Raw genomic sequence first — 16,569 nt, 5'->3', positions numbered from 1 at the left:
TTGTTTGTTTGGGTTTTGGTTTTTATTATATTTAAACTTACATAATAAGCAATAGTGAAAGATGACGGGCAGAGACTGGAGAGACAGCTGTGCCATTAAAAACATTTGTTGCTCTTGTAGAGGACAAGGGTTAGGGTCCCAGAACACGTAACTCCAGTACCAAGAATCCAATGCCTTCTCCTGATTTCCTTGGGAATCAGGAATGCACACCTGAACATCCAAGGCACTCATTCATATACCTACGATGATGATGATGATAAGAGGAGGAAGGATGAAAGGCATCCAAGTCAAAATAAAAATGAAACTCATAGGGGTTGGAGAGATGGCTCAGAGGTTAAGAGCATTGCCTGCTCTTCCAAAGGTCCTGAGTTCAATTCCCAGTAACCACATGGTGGCTCACAACCATCTGTAATGGGGTCTGGTGCCCTCTTCTGGCCAGCAGGCATACACACAGACAGAATATTGTATACATAATAAATAAGTAAATAAATAAATATTAAAAAATGAAACTCATAGCAGTTAAATGTGTAGAAATGTGCAAAAAAAAGTAGACGGCTCAGTAGCACTATGGGAGTTTTCTTTACTTTGAGGCAGGGTGTCAGGCTATGCAGCCCAGGCTAGTTTTGAACTAGAGATTCTCTTGATCAGTCCTCCCAGCTGACACACACCACTGTCCTAGTTCTCTGCTGCTGATCCTAGGGGAGGAAAGGGCTGATGCACATTTACAGTCATCGTGACGAGAAGACATAGCAGGGATTCCTGACAGGACCCTGAGGAACAATGCTTCCTTGATTGGTATTTTATCAGGTTTTTTTTTGTTTTTTTTTTTTTTGTTTTTTTTGATTTTTCGAGACAGGGTTTCTCCGTAGCTTTTGGTTCCTGTCCTGGAACTAGCTCTTGTAGACCAGGCTGGTCTCGAACTCACAGAGATCCACCTGCCTCTGCCTCCCGAGTGCTGGGATTAAAGGCGTGCGCCACCACCGCCCGGCTTGATTGGTATTTTATATAATCCAGGACCACGTGCCCAGACAAGACACCATCCACAATGAGCTGAGCCCTCAACTCCAATGGCATCAAAAATGGAGGTATTTTCTTAGTTGAGATTACCTCTTCCCCAGTGACATCAAAACTAGCCAGCACAACTGCTTACTCTCAGCTTGGAGTTTACATAAAAGCTAGTTTTTGTGAACCAGAAATAGAAGAGGTGACTGCAAAGAGAATGACATTCCAGACTCAGGGAACCAGAAGAACATGACCCTTCCAGCAAGAAAATGCTTGGTGAGTTGTGGGAATAAGTTTAGGGACTTGCTGGGTCCCAATTCAAGACAGCCTGGAAGAAGAGAACAGGTGTTTGAGTGAGTGGGGACTGTCAGAATGTTGAAGCTCCAAATGGGCTTTGCTAGGGCTAATGTGAGACACTTGGTGGGTCCTCTATGAGGATTAGAAAAGTGTGCTCTTTCTAGGTCACTGGCTGCACGAGCAAAGTTCAGGATCTATTTTGTCTTTCTCAGGTACCTCCATCTCTCCTGGAGTTCTTTGCACAGTGAACAGTCTTTATAGATGACGTCTTGGGTCACTGGGAGGGCAGGAATGATGTTGGGGATGTCGCTAGTCCACTATTGTCACAGAGGCAGATGGAAGAAGTTCTAGATCCCTGCCGGAGTTTGGATGCAGGTTTCCACCACCATACTCACTGGGTATGTCTTTTGTCTCCTCACCCACACAACCGAGGGTGCTGCCTAAAGGGGTGGGAGCTGAGCCCGTCTGACATTCAAATGTGGAAAGTGCAGGGCCTCATTCGGGCTTTGTCAGCTCGGTTCATCCTGTGTTCGCTGTGGGCAGAGCATCCATTAGTCCTCAGGGCTGGTCCACCAAATGCCAGATTCTTCAGCTGCCCAAGCACAGGCCCCTGGGGGAAGGTTCGGAGAAAGAGGGGAGGGGAGGGCTTGCAATTCTCTTGCTTTCGTTGGTCCCTAAGCCATTTCACAAGAGTGGATTCTTGCCTCACACCAGTGTGAGGATTCAAATATGCTCAGAGCTTGCCGAGACCACCAGTAGCTGGGAGACTTACAGTGACTAAGGAATGGAGTGGAGGAACCAGAAGGCCCCCCTCGCTGCCCTGCTTCCCTCGGCTTGCTGACCTCATGGGGCTGGAATGTTCTCCTAGGAAGGGGGGCAACAGTGAGGAGCTGAAGTCAAGGATGCTGGCTCTCAAGAGAGGCCACATTGTTACTGTTTGTACAGGATCTGGAAGAAGAACTGTAATTGTTACCAGGATATGGACCACAGGGACTGGGGAGGGGAGGCCAAGAAGACAGGCAGAGATTGACAGCCTTGCCAGGAGATGTTTTTACCAATCTGGGCTTTCCTAGATTGATTTTTATTGCTGAAAAGGTGTTCATCAGACCATCTCTTTCCACACAGTACCCTAGAGCCTCCCTGTGACAGGGGCTTCCTAATTGTGTCCTGTGTGGGCAGATGGTGCCCACGTGGTGCCTATAGCAGGCATCTGTCACCTTGGACTGCGCAGCAACTCTCCTCTCTCCTGAGGAGCTGAGTTGACCTTCCTCTGCTCTTGTCCTGGTGGCCTTGGCCATCACACTACATCCAGACCACCAAATACAGATCAGGCCGGCCTTGCCAATAAAAGATGCCTATCATCTAGCTAAACTGATTGGCCCCTGCTTGAACACGTGACGGGAGCTATTGTATAGAACTATCCTGCCAGCACAACTGCCTTCTTTCTATGACCTGTGCCTGCCTATGAAAGACCATCCCATCCGTGGATGTGACTTGGCACTCCTTCTTAGAAGGAGTGAGCAGAGAGGGCCACTGGAACATCACCTGCCTATCTAGCTACTCCTTCCAGCCAGCTGTATGCCATTTACTCTAGTTGCCCGTAGCTTGGAAGCTCAGAGAAAGGTTAGAAAATATAAGCTAGGAAGACTACAGGAAAAGGGTTCCATCTACACAGGCATGGAGGAGCCATCTTCCATGCTGGGTGCAGACTTTCTATCATGGCTATTTTAGGGTTACCTATGCTTCTGCTTGTAACCCCTCACCCAATGCTCTCATAAGCCTAGTAAGCTCAATGGTTCACTACAGTGAACTTTTGGTGGATCTAACTTTGGTTTGTTGTTGAGCTTTTAGAAGGAGGTTTAGGAAACATTGCTTAGTCTCCCAAGGAGAAAATTCTTGTGAAGGAGTCTAACCAATAAAACTGCTTCCCTGGTGTTTCAATACAGGTATGCTAAAAGGTATAAGGTATGCTCTTTCTTCTGTTGACTAAACCAGGACAGGGAGGATGTGGGCTCTCATTTTCTTTGTACTGTGTAACAAGCTGTCCAAGAATTCTGGCCTAAAAAAGAGTCACCAAGGGCCTAGGAGATCATTTTTGCCACGTAAGCATGAGGGTTTGCATCCAGCCCCCAAAACCCACATGAAAAGGCCAGGCACGGTGACACACCCTTGTCATCTCATCCCTTGAGGCAGAAGAGGGCTGCATAGAAAGGCCATACAGCGCTGGTCCCTGTGGAGTTGGAGCCAGCCACAGCCCCCCAGCATCCTGGACAGCAGAGAGCAAGCCACCAAGAGTCTTGCTGGAGGAGACTAGATCTGAAGAGCCGATCCGAAGCCCTACGGAGGACAGCTGAAGGACTGTATCGACTGTGAGGCCTGGCTGTGCCTCCTGCTTCGGTGTGGATAATACAAACGTGTTTCCTCAATCTGTTTCTTTTATTGACACTGGCTTCTGACAAGCAGCTCAGGCCTCCTGTGACCAAGAACCTTGTCTTTGCCTAGATCACATTTCTGAGACTCAAGCTCCAAGTTGGTGGCTCTGAGTAGGTCTTCTTAGGACCTCCATGATAGCACAAGATAAGGGCTGCTCCGAGCTTGCCCCTATGCCCGTGTGCACTTCTGTTTCTTCATTCTGGCTCTGTACTCACGGAGAATGTGGTCCATCTCCCACCTAATTTATCTGTTCTGCTGTTCCCAGTCAGTGGGACAACCTCCTTTAAACAACTCAAGTCAAGGGCTGGAGAGATGGCTCAGAGGTTAAGAGCTATTGCCTGTTCTTTCAAAGGTCCTGAGTTCAATTCCCAGCAACCACATGGTGGCTCACAACCATTTGTAATGGGGCCTGGTGCCCTCTTCTGGCCAGCAGGCATACACACAGACAGAATATTGTATACATAATAAATAAATAATTTTTTATTTTTTAAAAAACAGCTCAGGTCAAGGTAAAAAACCTGGGAGGGGACTAGTTAAGAGTGTTGGCTGCCCCTTCAGAGAACAGGTTACCGGTACATGTATTGGGTGACTCCAGGGGCTTCAACACCCCCTTCTGTCATCCTTGGACACTGACACTTGGATACTCACATGTGCACACACACAAAAACGAATCTTTCTTGAGAAGCCTGCTTTGAGATAATGTACTTTACCCCTGTCTTAGTAACTTTTCTTCTGCTGTGGGAGAGCACCATGACCAAAAGCCACTTGGGGAGGAAAATTATGTATTTTATCTTACATCCCTTCAGTTACACTCTATCTGTGGTGGTTTGAAAGAAAATGGCCCCCAAAGGGAGCAGCGTTATTAGGAGGTATGGCCTAATTGGAGGAGTGTGTCGCTGTGGGGGTGGGCTTTGAGGTCTTCTATGCTCAAGCGATGCCCAGTATGACAGTTAACTTCCTGTTCCCTGCAGATCAAGATGTGGAGCTCTCCGTTCCTTCTCCAGCACCATGTCTGCCTGCATGTCACCATGTCTTGCCATAATAATAATGAACTAAACCTCTGAAACTGTAAGCCACCCCAATTAAATGTTTTCCTTTATAAGAGTCACCATGGTCTCGAGCCAGGCAGTAAAGGTGCACACCTTTAATCCCAGCACTCAGGAGGCAGAGGCATGTGGATCTCTGTGAATTCAAAGTCAGCCTGGTCCACAGAAGAAATTCCAGGACAGCCAGGGTTATACAAGAAATCCTGTCTCAATCCCTGCCCCCCCCAAAAAAGAGTTGTGTTGGTTATGGTGTCTCTTCATAGCAATAGAAACCCTAACTAAGATTGTGATTGAGGGAATTCAGATCAGGAATATGGATAATACTGCTTACTGACTTCCTTTCCATGACATGTTCAGCCGTTTTTCTTGTACACCTCAAAGCCACCTGCCTAGGGATTGGCACCACTCACAGTGGCCTGGACTCTCCCACACCAATCATTAATCAAGAAAATACCCCACAGGCTTGCCTCCAGCCCAATCTCATGGAGACATTATCTTGTGAAGTTCCCTCCTCTTAGCTGATTCTAGCTTGTGCCAAGGTGATTTTAAAAACTAGCCTTAACATATGAACAATTATTGCTTTCTAATGAAAAAAAAAAAGAGATAAACTTTAAAAGCCAGAAACATGAGGACCAGCGCTGCTGTGAAAAGGATCCTTTCAGACAAAGGCTAAGATGGAGACACAGAGAAAGGCAGCAGAGCAAGAGCTGCTTTTGTTATATGTCATAGTAGTCATACAGCCCCAAGATCCTGCCCAGCGCTGGCTATCACCTTTCTTTGCTGTTATGCCTCTACTGTGAAAAATCCCTTCGTGAGGGATTGTATCCCTCAGCCTACAACCTAGGAGTTTCTTTTAACTTTTCTGACGAGATTGTGGGTAAATTTGCAGCTCTTCCAGGGGACCTGAGTTTAGTTCTCAGCACCCAGGCTAGGTGGCCAACAACAAACTATTACTCCAGCACCAGGGAATCTGAGATCCTCTTCTGGCCTCAGCAGGCACCCGTATACATAAGGAATATACTCAGACACACACACATGACATATACATAAATATCATAAATCTTTAAAAATATACACCCTGGGGGGCTGGAGAGATGGCTCAGAGGTTAAGAGCATTGCCTGCTCTTCCTAAAGGTCCTGAGTTCAATTCCCAGCAACCACATGGTGGCTTACAACCATCTGTAATGGGGTCTGGTGCCGTCTTCTGGCCTGCAGGCATACACACAGAATATTGTATACATAATAAATAAATAAATAAATATAAAAAATATACACCCTGTACCTGGTGATTTATGTTTTCATCTTATATTTTATTTCTAAATAGATTATAAACACAAACACTTACTGTTTTTACCTTAAAAGAAATCAATTACTTGCCAAATGTAGTGGTAGACACTTTTAGTTCCAACACTCAGGTGGCAGAGACAGGTTATTCTCTAAGTTCAACACCAGCCTGGTCTGCAGATAAAGTTTCAGGACATCCAGGACTACATAGAAGAAATCATGTCTCAAAAAGAAAGAGAGGAAGGGAGGGAGGGAGGGAGGGAGGGAGGGAGGGAGGGAGGGAGGAAGGAAGGAAGGAAGGAAGGAAGGAAGGAAGGAAGGAAGGAAGGAAATAAGAAACAATTACTTTGGGGCTGCAGAGATGGCTCCATGGTTAAGAGCACTTGCTGCTCTTGCAGAGGACCCAGGTTTGGTTCCCAGCACCCACATGACAGCTTGTATGCCTACCTATAATTCCAGCTCCAGGGATCTGACACCCTCTTCTGAACTCCAAGAGTCTCTGCACACACATGCACATTCCCCACACAGATACACATAATTAAAAACAAATATTTTTAATTTGTATTATTTATTTATTTACTATTTTTGGTTTTTAGTGACAGGGTTTCTCTGTGTAGCTCTGACTGTTCTGGGACTCGCTCTGTAGACCAAGATGGCCTGGAACTCAGAGATCCACCTGCCTCTGCTAGGACTAAAGGCATTTGCCGCCACACCCAGCTAAAATAATTTTTTAAAGAATAAACTACATTTTATTTTATTTTTTTTGTTTTGAAACAGAGTCTTACCATGTAGCCCTGGTACACCTGGAACTCAATATATAGACCAAGCTGGCCTGGAACTCACAGAGTTACGTCTGCTTCTTCCTCACAAGTGCTGAGATCAAAGGCATGTGCCACCGTATTCAACTCAGGATCAACTACTTTTTTAAAAAAAAAAATGTGGGTAGATGCTTTGTCTGTGTGTATGTCTACACACCATATGCATTCTTGATGCCCATGTAGGCCAGGACAGGGTATAGGATCCCCTGGACTTGGAGTGACAGACAACTGTGTGATATCATATAGGTTCCAGGAATTGAACTCAGATCCCCTGCAAGAGCAACCAGTGCTCTTACTCACTGTGCCATCTCTTCCAGCCTTGAGTCTATTGTGTGTGTATGTGTGTGTGTGTGTTGAGAGAGAGAGAGAGAGAGAGAGAGAGAGAGAGAGAGAGAGAGAGAGAGAGAGAGAGAGAGATGGGGGGGTCTTTCTCCATAACCCTGGCTGTCCTGGAACTCATGCTGTAAACCAGGCTGGCCTCAGACTCACAGAGATCCACCTACCTGCCTCTGCGATAAAAGGTGTATGCCACCATACCTCCCAAATGTACTTTTTAAAGGAAAATATATATTGCAAAAAAGTTTATATTTGTTCAGATATTCATTCCTCATTCCTAGCACCCTTCACTATTTAATGAAGATCTAAGTTTCCATCTGTACCATTTCCCTTCTCTCCACCACTGAGCTGAATCCTTGACCCCTCATTAAGATTCTTAACGTCGCTGGGCGGTGCTGCACGTGCCTTTAATCCCAGCACTCGAGAGGCAGAGGCAGGCAGATCTCTGTGAGTTCGAGGCCAGCCTGGTCTACAAGAGCTAGTTCCAGGACAGGCACCAAAGCTACAGAGAAACCTTGTCTCAAAAAACAAAAAAATTCTTAACATAATTGTCTGTTGAGTGACTGATGCTAAAACATCCTGGGGAGAGTGGGGTGGGGGCAGGGAGGGGAGAGGGAGAGATCTCATTGGCCCATACCATTATGGAGCCTAGCAAGTCCAAACTCTGCAGGGTGTGTTTACAGGTTAGCAAACAGAAAAAGAAACACTGCCATCAAGTCCGAAGGCCAACTATAACAGAAATTACCCCAGCCTGGTGGAGGCCAGTCTGCTCTATTCAGCTCTGCCCCAGTTTGCCATGACCCGCCCACTCTGTGCTGGGAATTATTCTTTGCTCAGAGTCCACTGTTGTAAATGCCATTCTTGCGCTCTCACAGAAACGTCCAGAATAATGCTTGATTACACTTGATCTCTCAGGAGTACAAGAGAGCCTCGTGAACATTGTAGACCAGAGTTAGAGACAGGAAAGTTCAGGGGCAATTATAATACCTTCCAGCAGGTGCTAACAAGAAACTTAAGCAAAAGGCAGTGTTATAGCACACACACCCAACCCCTCTCTTGTTCATGGAGAAGACTTCAACCATGGAGAAGAGCAGTTAGCGGAGAAAACAGAAACAGCCGAGGAAGAGCAAGAACGTGTGTGAGGAAAAGGCAAGAATGCCAGAGCAGTTGGGACAGGAGGCGGCAGGGGCAACATGAACTAGGAACCCACAGTGTTCCGAGGTTTTGCATGAGTACATACAGCCTTCAGAGGAACCCTATCCAGTAGGTGTAACTTTAAAAGAAACTGAGTCACAGAGACTTGTCTCAGTCACCAGTTAGTGGGCCTCCATAGGGATCACTAGAGAGGTGAGCAGGCCAGGTCCTTAGGAGCCTGGTATGTGAAGATATTCGACCTTGATGTCTGCTGGGGTGTAGAGAGGGGATAGAGGAGTCAGGACCATTTTATACCAGATGGGTGAGCTCACCGGTGAAAGACCCCATCAAAAACAAATGAACTAACACGGAGATGGATAGAGGAAGATAATTGAAGTCAACCTCCGGCCTCCACATGGGCAAAGATGAACTGAGCATGGTGGTGTGTGTGCTGAATTCTTACAGAGCCGCTGTAGAAGAAAGCCTCTAAAAAAAAATGTTAAACAGAAAGAGTGAGCCAGGCATGGTGGCGTACACCTTTAATCCCAGCACTCTGGAGGCAAAGGCAAGTGGATCTCTATGAGTTTGAGGCCAGGCTGCTCTGCAAAGCAAGTTCCAGGACAGCAGAGCTACACAGAGAAATCCTGTCTTGAAAAGCAAAAAACAAAACAAAAAGAAAGACAAGAAAAGCTTTGACAAACCGTGACAGTGAGTGCAGTGCGAAGGCTGGCTAGGACAGCTTTAGAGAATGTCTCTCTTCCATGTGTTCATGTGATAAGTAAATAGCCTATTTTGGGGAGAAATAGACTCAAATGTGGGTAAAGTGTCATGGTGTCTGTATTTTCAAACTCTTCTATCAGAGCTAAAATGTGCGTCCGCAGAGAAAAGGCCTATTTGGCAGATGATACAGCCTAATGTAGATGTGGATATGGAGGGTTCAAAACATGCAGCTTACTTGCTTTTCTGTCTGAATTTTTTACGTAATAAAAACTTGAAATAAGGGGGCTGGAGAGATGGCTCAGCGGTTAAGAGCATTGCCTGCTCTTCCAAAGGTCCTGAGTTCAATTCCCAGCAACCACATGGTGGCTCACAACCATCTGTAATAGGGTCTGGTGCTCTCTTCTGGCCTTCAGACATACACACAGAAAGAATATTGTATACATAATAAATAAATATTTATAAATAAAAAAAAAACTTGAAATAAATTTAAAGATCAAAATATAGCCTGGTAGAGAGCCACACTCATGCTTCTGAGGAACTCTGACCAACTCCAGTTTGAGAGAAGGTTCTCTAAGGCAGCCCCTCCTTGCAAAAAGAGATGCAAATTGGGTGCAAATCCTGGCTTCCATGTTGACTCCACCCCTGCCTCTGCCTTCCAGCCCTTGCCTAGTTTTGAGCTGCAAGGACGTCGAGCCAGGGAGGCAGATGGAGACAGAGCAAACTTTCCAAATGAGTTTGCATTTCTAGTAACTTGCAAAGGGGCACTCACCGTCTGGAGATCTTGTTCCCTTCTTTGAGACTTTGCTTTCTTCCTCCACCTTCAGGGAAAGCTCCCTCCTTCTCCCAGCTATCTAGCCGCAAAAAATTCCTCTGTCTTGAAACTACCCAGGCACTGAGGACATCATGTGCAGATATTTAAGAGGACTTGAGGGATGCACGAGGAGACTCATGTTCCCAGAACTGGCTAAAAAGCATGCGCGCGCGCGCGCGCACACACACACACACACACACACACACACACACACACACACACACACACACGTGTGCACACACACAAGGCTTACTGGGAAAAGAACAAATATTCATGTGTCACACACTTACTGATCTGTGCTATCTCTGGTGATGGCATCTTAAGAGTGAGTGGGTCTGTGCACTAATAAGGCAGACTATTCCTGATTAGGCCAGTGTGGCCTTGGCCATGGTGCCAGCGTGCCCAGGGACTGAGGCTTGGATCTCCACTATAGAATTCTATTGACTGTATTCCCAGTAATCCCAAAATGCTCCCAAAGACCAAAGAAAAGAGTTCTGCCAAGCCCTCTCCACCACTTGGCCACGGTCTAGGACACTCACTTTCTCCTCTACCTCCAGCAGCCTCAGGGTGGAAAATTCTAGGAGTCTCCCAGACCAATGCAAAGGCGGAAGTCACGGAAGTTTATAGAGCTATAACCAAATGCCAGGTGTTTCATTACTGATCAACCCACCAGGAAAATCCACACAGGCTGCCTGATGGGACACTGTCTGCCCTGTTCTCCTCCCGACCCCCAGCTACCAAGGCTGCTCTTGGCCATCCTATTAAAGAGAAAAAGGCCACCCTATTAAAGAGTGTGGAGACAACACAGGCTAAGCTGTCTAAAAGCTGGCTACGAATTAACGTTTTCCTGATGACGTCTGTGCAAGCATCCCCCAGTCCCATTTTACAGATGCAAAGTCTGAAGCCCATTCACATGTGCTGCTGGATGGGTCAACTCCAGCTGTGGTGTATGGAGGTTACCGGCCCCGCTAGTTACCGATGGGCGTTTATGGGTATTTTTATAAAGTGAGACATCAAGATTGGAATTAATAAAAGAAATTCTTCAGAAAGGGGTAGAGAAGGTGGGGTGGGGGTGAGGGATGGGAGTGTCTCTCTGTCCTGGCTGTTTCTTAGGAGCCAAGTGTATTACTTTTCTTCGTGCTGTGGTAAAATACCCAACAAAGTTTCCTTGAGATGTGAAGGGTTGATTTCGGCTCCAAATCTGAGGATACAGTTCCTCGTGGCTGGGAAGGCATGGCGGGGGCAGGTGCTTGCGGCAGCTGGTCACATGGCGTCCGCAGGCAGGAAGGAGAGTGACCACTGGTGCTCAGCTCATTCTCTCATTTTTATTCAGCCCATAACTTCAGCCTGTGAAATGGCACCCCCTCATAGTCAGGGTGGGTCTTCCCCATTCAGGTAGCCCAGGCTAGACACTCCCTTACAGATGTGTCCAGAGGTTGACTCCTAGCTAATTCTAGGTTCTGCCGTGTCGACAAAATTAACCTTTATACTAAGTAACCCAGCAGGCCTTTCTCTGGGCCTCAGTTGCTCTTCCTGCCCACCGTGTTCTGAAGACCAGGGTCTGAGTTCACCTTGGAGTCTCTCTCAGAATAGTGCCTCATGTAGAATTGTGGAAGGACTTTTGAAACGCTGTTTATCCACCTTGGGAAGATTCTTCTAGTCACATGGCTATCCAAGCAAATGTCAGTAATAATGAGGTTGAATTGCAACCATTACAGTCATATAGGATGGCTAAAAGAGATGGAGAGAGGAGAAGCGACGGGTTGGGTGGGAGGAAGAGGAGAGAAAAAAGGAGACAGACAGATAGAGTCAGGGTAAGAGAAAAGGAGAAGACACAGAAATTAGAAAGAAGTTCAGATTGAAAATATTAATAAAGAGGTGAATTTTAAATCTGTATTTCTATCTGATCATATATCATTGTTGTGTTTCAAACAGCACCTCTAAATTCTTTTTGTTTGAAGACTTATTTTTGTTCAATGAAAAAGAGGAGAGAGTGCCACCGTGTGGCCACATAGTGAATTACTCCTCTAGGAGCTAGAGTGCGCAGAGCTTGCAAGAGTCTCCTCAGGATCTGCCAGTCTTGGCAAAAAAACCTAGACTTGGAAGAAGTCACAGTCTTCCCCGTGGCTGAATTCAGGTCTTCCTCTTCTCTGCCTGCTGCCGGCTAATCTTGCACTTCAAGCAACACATGTAAATGGGTGTTTTTCTGGCACCAAAATTCATAGAGAAGATAAGCCCAGCTCAGTCAGCTCTCCAGAAGCCCCACAGAGGGCAAGGGCCAGCAGATTCATCCTTGTGTGTGTGTGGAAGTCAGAGGATCGTGCTGAGTGTCTTCCTCTGTGGGTCTCTATGTCTGAGACAGGGTCTCTCATTGGACCTGGAGCACACCGAGTGACTTATCTGGCTGGCCAACATGCCCCTGGGAGTTTGATGCCTCTGCTTATCTAATTAATCCTGGGATCACAGGTGCATGCCCTATGCATGACTTTTTATATGGTGCTGGGAATCTGAACTCAGGGGTTTATTCTTATGCCGCAAGCATGTCAGGCAAGGCAGAGACAAAGAATGCAGCTGTTAAAGAGATTAGCACACTAAAGAGAAGACTTGGGTCCAGCGAGACAGCTCAGTGCTATAAGTACCTGTCGCCAAGCTTGATAACTTGAGTTCAGTCTCCAGGACATACAATTCCCACAAGCTGTCCTCTGACCTCTACATATGTGCCATTGCAGGTGCGTGCCCACACAATAAACAAACAAACAAATCAATTAATAAATTCAGAGAGAGAGAGAGAGAGAGAGAGAGAGAGAGAGAGAGAGAGAGAGAGCGCAAGGCTACTCTCTAATTTTGTGTAGGTTCTGGGTATTGAACTCAGGTCACGAGTCTTGTGTGATAAGTGCCTTTCTCCCCTGAGCCACTCACCAGCCTTACATGTGTATGTCTGCACACACACAAACACACACACACAGCACCACCACCATAAATAAAATAATGGATGAAATAATTTTTAAAAGAGAAGCCTTGGGGCTGGAGAGATGGCTCGGAGGTTGGGAGCACTGATTGCTCTTCCAGAGGTCCTGAGTTCAATTCCCAGCAACCACATGGTGGCTCACAACCATCTATAATGAGATCTGGTGCCCTCTTCTGGCATACAAACATGCATGGAAGGAATGTTGTATACATAATAAATAAATAAATCTTAAAAAAAATAAAATAAAAAAAAAAATAAAAGAGAAGCCTTCCTTGTCTCTTTTCTAGAATAATAGGTAAGGCCCCGCTTAACAAAAACCCCAACTTGTGAAAATACGAATTCATTTGAAAGAAGAGCACCTGAATTGAGACTGTCACCAAAAGGATCCCATGTTGAAATCCAGCTGCCCGAGGAAGTGATTTTTGTGGTTCACTTACCAAGGGGCACCAACGCCACGATAGCTTTGGTAGCAGGGGGTCAGACCATATCCCAAGCTGGCAGTAGAACGTGTCAATGTCATTCACAGGGTGATAACTTTGCATATGTGCCAAATGCAAGGGTAACAGGGTCATGGATGCTGTGCCCAGCTTCTAGACAGCCACTGGGGCCAGGTGGAAAGCCCAGAGTGTCTCTGCTTCCTTACTGGGACCACAACAGTGAGAGGCTGCTGCCATATCCCCTTCTCCACCAGAAGCCAAAAAATTCCTGTCCTTCTTTAAGTTGCCTGTTTAGAGTAGTTTGCCAGGACAATGAGAAAAGTAACCCCATCCAGACAGCAAAAGCAAATGAGAACCCCTGACACCATCACTGCAGCTCCTGAGTCCAACCAGACCGGAAGCGGAACATTTTCAGTGGAATGAAATGGCTGCCTTGTTACTGTCAAATTAGCCAACATTAGGAGATAAGGCCCAGCATTAGCCAACCTTAGGACTGGAGACCTGGCCCAGTGTTAAGAATACTTGTTCCCAGTGTGAGAGAGCTGGCTCGCTCTGACCGCATGGGCGCCCGCTGTAGAAGAGCTGGCTCCGCCCCTTTCCTAAGGCAGGGTGATCCCAAAACCTGGATTGACCAAATCAGCTACTACCCAGACTCACAGCCAGGGCTTTGAGTTGGCCCACCCCAACATTTACCCCTTCCATGACCTGCCAGAGCCCACGAAGGGACTGATCGTGCGGAACCACGGCTGCAGAATCTTCCTGACTCCAGGCAGCGGCAGGATATCCAGGAGGAGTTTCGGTGAGGTCCAGTGTTGAGGGTGTACCAGAAACCAGAGGCCTTGAACCAAACCAAGAACTCATTCCATTGAATTTAGCAAGCAAAGCGGACTGAACAGAAGGGGACACTGGGTGATACATCAGAGTCCCAATGCCACTAAGATGAACGAAGAGGAGCTGGGGAGGTGGGAAAGGTGGAGGAGCAAAGTGGGGGTTTTCGTCTGTTTTGTTTTTAATATTTTCTTAGTTTTCTTTTGGAAGTGGTGCTATACAGGGGTGAGGGATGGATATGGATGGACTGGGAAATGAGCGGAATTAGGGTGCATGCTTCCCAAAGAATCAATAAAAAAATTATGTTAAAAATTTTTTAAAAATATATAAAAAAAGAACACTTGTTGCTCTTGCAGAGGACTCAAGTTCAATTCCCAGCACCAAGGTGGTAGCTCAAAACCACCTGTAATTCTAGTTTCAAGGGACCTGAGGCTTTCTTCTGATTTCCACAGGTACCAGGCACGCACAGGGTAAACATACGTACCTGCAGGCAAAATACACATACACATGTTAAATAAATCTTTAAAATATTAACAGTTTGTGCTGAGTTTCTGCAATTGGCACCTGGAAGTGGGTCACGTGAGAGAGCTGTGACACCGTGGAAAACGCTGACTGCCAAGTTCTGAGCAAACGTTCTGGGTTTCCAAGTAAAGGGAAATCAAAGCTGGCCTTTCCACCAGGGAGGTCCTCCCTGGCTACGCTTCCTCTCTCCTCCCCAGGCTCCCCTTTCTTTAGTCTATCACATCAGCGTTTGAACTTGGCTGTGGTCAGTTCCCCGAGGTCCTGGCTCTTCGTCTGGCCTGTTCCTCTTTTCAGTCCCTCTTCTCAGCCCAGCACCCATTTAGAGGCCACTTCATGGGGCCTGGGTGATTCAGGGTTAAGAGCACTGGCTGCTCTTCTAGGGGATCTGCTGCCCTCTTCTGGCCCCCACCAGTACTGCATGCACACAGTGCACAGCAGTACATGTAGACAAAAACCCATACACATAAAAAAAAAACTAATAAATAAAGGTCACTTCCTTCCCTGAACCCCCAGCTCTGGATCCACGCTCTAAAGCTCCATGCTCATATTGCCTCCTTCTAACCTCGACATCAAGGTGCTTGTTGGTTGGAGTGACAAGCTTTCTTTCCGATTGCTCTGCTCTGCCTTGGAGACCAGGAAAGACTTTGTATCACTCCTGTCTAAAACTCCTGTGGCTTCTGTCTGAATATGCCCTTCCAAGATTCCCGTGGGAACACGGGGCCTACTGCCATGGCAGTGAGTGGTAATATTTTAGGAGGTGACGGCAGGAGGCCTCGGCCTTCCTCATCAGCGCATGGTTCCCTGTAGATGGGACTGGGAGGGGCTGGAGAGATGGCTCAGTGGTTAAGAGTGCTTGCTGCTTTCCCAGAGGATGTGAGTTTGGTTCCCAGCACCCACAAGCAGCTCCCAAGTGCCTGTGACTCCAGCTTCAGGGATCTGACTCTCTCTTCTGGCCGCCACGGCTGCTGCATGCCCATGTCAATACTCAAATGCAACCACATTCATATTCATAAGTAAAAAATAAAAAGAAAATATTTGAAAGGGACTTATGGGGCACAAACATTCCTTTCGCTCTTCTGTCATCTGCCCCGTATGGTCACACCTTAGGACACTTTTACCCCTGCCACCATGTGAGGGGACCCAGGAGGCGCTGACTAACAGACCAAACCCAGAGAAGGGAGGAGGAAGCAGGGAAGTACTATGTTCAAGAAAGGACCTCGGGAGTAACTGTCTAATAAATGAATGGCTGATCTCAGAGATGCTGGAGGCATTCAGCCCTTGAGGGATGAGAGGAAGATGTGGCCTGCAGGACTGACTGCTTAGAGAAGTGGTGTTAGCTCCAGAGGTCACCCAGGTGGCTTGGTCCAAACCAGGGCTGTGTGAGCCTGTCATGCCAGGTGGGGCTCCTGGTACTCAAGGGGCTGGTAGCCTGGCCACTACTATCCCGGGGGGGGTGGTCTTAGTTCTAGAAGAGTCTAAGAGACCTGGGTCTGGGTCCTTCAGTGGCCAGCAAGAACCTTCCCTAGAGTGTGACTTCAGAGCCACCGTAGAACTGGTTGTGCTACGCGGCACCTTGAGGCTAGAGACCAGCAAACAACTGTGCGTTCAGAAACCAAAAGCTTTGGTAAGGTTATCGGGGAAAAGGTGTGTGTGTGTGTGTGTGTGTGTGTGTGTGTGTGTGTGAGCGCACACGCGCATGTTGTGGTGTGTGAAAACATTAGCCATGTCAACAAAGGAGTAACAGAGACGTGGCTCGGCAGAAAAGACAGGCAGGTGTAAATGTACGTGACAATAAGAGAGAACCAGGCCATGTCAGGGAATGCTTTGAAAATGTCCTAATTATGACCTGATCAGCTTTTTGCATAAGGCAGGCAGTGGTGGCGCACACCTTTAATCCCAGCACTCCGGAGGCAGAGGCGGGTGGATCACTATG

The 16,569-nt window shown here is 47.0% G+C and overlaps 1 long non-coding RNA gene across 1 annotated transcript; it reads left to right on the top strand.

Annotated features, from left to right (window-relative positions):
* The first annotated feature begins 978 nt into the window (after positions 1-978).
* LOC142856802 (uncharacterized) lies at positions 979-4,888 on the top strand. The gene is made up of 3 exons (XR_012911725.1): positions 979-1,278; positions 1,512-1,697; positions 4,704-4,888. It is a non-coding gene; the product is annotated as an uncharacterized LOC142856802 (long non-coding RNA).
* Positions 4,889-16,569: the final 11,681 nt, after the last annotated feature.

The sequence above is a fragment of the Microtus pennsylvanicus genome, chromosome 9, assembly GCF_037038515.1.
Source record: "Microtus pennsylvanicus isolate mMicPen1 chromosome 9, mMicPen1.hap1, whole genome shotgun sequence".
Classification (NCBI taxonomy): Eukaryota; Metazoa; Chordata; class Mammalia; order Rodentia; family Cricetidae; genus Microtus; species Microtus pennsylvanicus.
Note: the sequence above shows the minus strand (reverse complement) of the source record. Positions and strands in the feature narration are given on the sequence as shown.